General features: G+C 46.4%; 1 protein-coding gene across 1 annotated transcript in view; it reads right to left on the bottom strand.

Moving 5' to 3' along the window:
* CASK (calcium/calmodulin-dependent serine protein kinase (MAGUK family)) overlaps window positions 1-3710 on the bottom strand; it is a 232579-nt gene that overhangs the window by 157003 nt on the left and 71866 nt on the right. The window lies entirely within an intron of this gene.

Here is a 3710-nt window from a genome sequence, read left to right as displayed (position 1 = left end):
AAGAGGTATTTATCATGGCATTAGGGAGAGGCACAGTGGTTAATGAAAGAGAAGAAAGGACAGCCTTCATATATATCAACAGAATAGGAAGCAAGATGAGATCTCCCTGTAATTCCTAAGGTAAAGACGTCCCAATTTGTCTTACAAATCATTAATCTGATATTACTATTGTTTAAAGCAGTGGTCCTCAAACTATGGCCCACGGGCCACATGCAAATACAAATATTGTATTTGTTCCCATTTTGTTTTTTTACTTCAAAATAAGATATGTGCTGTGTGCATAGGAATTTGTTCATAATTTTACTTTAAACTACAGTCCGGCCCTCCAACGGTCTGAGGGACAGTGAACTGGCCCCTGTTTAAAAAGTTTGAGGACCCCTGGTCTTAGGCGACCCCTGTGAAAGGGTCGTTCGACCCCCAAAGGGGGCGCGACCCACAGGTTGGCGACCCACAGGTTGAGAACCACTGCTTGAGAGGCGCTGGTCTAATTGTTTAGGAAAGCTGGGCGCTCGGGAAGAGCTCTGTGATGGGTGAGACTCTGATCCCTAAGTTAGTCCTGTAGGAGAGCCTGCTCCACAGCCCAGCACCCCTGCAAGGACCGAGGCGCCCACTAACTGGGTTGTAAGGACTGAACCCAGTTTGGGTGGTGCTCCTCTCGAAGCTCAGCCGGGTGGGAAAAGCAGCCCTACCTATTTGAGGACCTGGTGCCTCGGCCTTGCAGCTGGTCTCGTTGGAATACCACTGGCAGCTGAGTTTCCCAGCCATGAATCCCAGAATCAAAGGAGAAGGAAGGTTAGAAGTCGTCTCGTTCAACACTGTAACCGGAGGGAGGATCCGTGCACCCTTGTTACCTGCTCACTGAGCCTCTGTAACAGGGAACAGGCCTAATAGTGTGCTCTGAGGCTGCCCCCCCCCACTTCTGTCATTTTAGGAAGGGCTTTTATAAGTTGAGTCAAACCTCTCTTTTTTGCCGTGTCACTTGCTGGTCCCAAAACTACTCTTTTCTGGTCCATTATGAAAAACTAGAGGCCCAGTGCATGAATTCGTGCACCAGTGGGGTCCCTCGGCCTGGCCTGGGGATCGGGCCAAAACTGGCTCTCCGACATCCCCTGAGCAGTCCCAGATTGCAAGAGGGGGCAGGCCAGGCAGAGGGACCCCACAGGTGCACAATCAGGGCCGGGGAGAGACACGGGAGGTTGGCCAGCTGGGGAGGGACCACAGGAAGGCGCCAGGGCGTGTCCGGCCCATCTCGCTCAGTCCTGATTGGCCGGACCCCAGCAGCAAGCTAACTTACCGGTTGGAGCATCTGCCCCCTGGTGGTCAGTGCATATCATAGTGAGCAGTTGAGCGGCCTTGATTGGTTGAACGGACAACTGGACGACTGGACACTTAGCATATTAGGCTTTTATTATATAGGATTCCTTTCATGACATCACTTCAACAGCAAACATAGGTAGATTTTAAAACCAACAGGCTTTCATCTTGATGTGTATACACTACCCTTTCTATAAACCCTGAGATTGGGAGAGACCGCAAGTCATTTCACTGTATGACACCTCCACACACTACCATTCTCCCTGTCCTGACATGTAGCCCAGTGACAGGGACAAGCATGAAGTTAAGGATAAGCCATATGGATGGGCAGGAACAGAGTAAAAGTGGTCCTGGTTAAACACCAACCCTGCCAACAGATGTGCCAGGGGCCCCGGTGTTATTGTGGCTCAAAAAGGAAAAGGTCACCTTCCTCCATCGAGCTTCGCTATTTTATAAAATCGGCAATCAGAATTTTTAGTTTTTCCTATTGGATGCTGCTGTTGAAAGCTATCAACACGGGACGGTACAAAAGGCAAGTTGCCTCCGATTCTTGAGAGTTTCATGTGGTCAAACAAAGCGGTTTACCACTATTGCCATAAGAAAAATGAAGATGGCGTTGACTATTTTGGTATTAAAAATGCTTTAGAGTTCCATAGCACAATAACGAATGCAAATGTAAAGTTATGAAAAGAACGCAAAAGACAAATGGAATTTAAAAAATGCTAGAATGTAAGGAAGTAATTACAATTTATATAAACTTCCACTTCCTTCTGGTCCCTAGCTCCAATAGCACAAAACAGCAGCTACCTCAAATTGAGTAGATTCTTTATCTTGTGCTATAGGTATGGCTGCTCCATCTTCTGAGACTAGGGCCCTTGCTGCTCAGGTAGGAGGAGGCAGAGCAATGAACTTGAAGAAAGTCAAGCCTCTCTGAGCTCCAAGTTGCATTAGGTAGTCTTCTAAGCCAGCGATTTTCAACCCTATCCGTCTGATGGCACACATCAACGAATTACTAAAATTCTGCGGCACATCAAAAAATAAATTTTTTTGCTGATGTGACCAAAAAAATAGATATCATTTTGATTCATTCACACTGGATGGCTACTGTAGTGTTGGCTCTTGTCATTTTTTATTTGACCATCTAAGGGAAAAGAGATCAGTGCCCGACGAAAGAGTCCTGTATTGCATGTTTCAAAAATTCTGGCGGCATGCTGGTTGAAAATCGCTGTTCTAAGCTGTTTCCAGCTATATCCATCCATGATGCCAAAATTATAAAAAGAATGATGGGGGGGGGTTATAATCATTTAATGGTAACTGTTTCTTAGATGGTGGAAAGTTTAAAAAATCCTAATGAGTGTGAACCCTTCAACATATTATGGTTGGTGCCTGAGGAGGGATGCTGTCCCCTATTAAGGCAGGTAGCACATGTATTAAAAAGGCAACCCATCAGAGTGGTATTTACAATATGACTGTCACCAAAGCATACAAATTCTCACTCTAAATCTATAAACAAGTGGCCAAGTGCATGGCTCCTGTGATTTTTCATATTTACTCCTTATATTGAACCATTAGTTCTTTACAACAACTTCTCCACGTAGAACAATGGTCGCTATTTGACTGGGATTACCACACACCGGCCTGAAGCAAGTACATTCAACAGAAAAATTGTGCTTTTATTTGTTCCTTCTCAAGTTCTGTGGTTTTTCTCAGAAGAACTGGTCACATACCAAGATGCTATCACTAAAAGGCCAACCAAAAAAACGAATGAGGCAACATCTGCCAAAACCCTCAAATCAAACATACAAACAAAAAGCCCAAGTTTAATTCCTGACCTAGCAAATCCCTCCTTGTAGAAAAGTCATCAGAGGGGACGGGGGTGGGGGGACTGGGTGAAAGAGGGGAAGGGATTAAGAAGCACAAATAGGTCATTACAAAATAGGAAATACAGTCACTAATACTGTAATAACCATGTGTGGTGCCAGGTGGCTACTGGAAATACCCTAGTATATGACTGTCCACCCACTAAGCTGTACACATGAAACCAATAGAAAATAAAATTGAAAGAAAAAAGACATCAGAAATGGGAGAGTTGGCAGCACTGATGTGAAACTATAAACTCATCTCTCTCTATATAAAAGGCCAGCGACCGACCGGCGGAACGACCAGAACGACTGGTGACCAGTCGCAATGATGCGCACTGACCACCAGGGGGCAGATTATCAGTGCAGGAGCTGCCCCCTGGTGGCTAGTGTGCTCCCACTGTGGAAGCGCCACTCAGCTGACCGAGATGAGCAGTGCTCCCATAGTGGGCCGATCCCCGCAGGCCATGCCCCCCACCAGTGCACGAATCCCTGCACCAGGCACAGGGGGAGCACCGCTCAACCAGCAGCTGGGCT

This window comes from Myotis davidii, unplaced genomic scaffold (assembly GCF_000327345.1).
Source record: "Myotis davidii unplaced genomic scaffold, ASM32734v1 scaffold530, whole genome shotgun sequence".
NCBI lineage: Eukaryota > Metazoa > Chordata > Mammalia > Chiroptera > Vespertilionidae > Myotis > Myotis davidii.
Note: the sequence above shows the minus strand (reverse complement) of the source record. Positions and strands in the feature narration are given on the sequence as shown.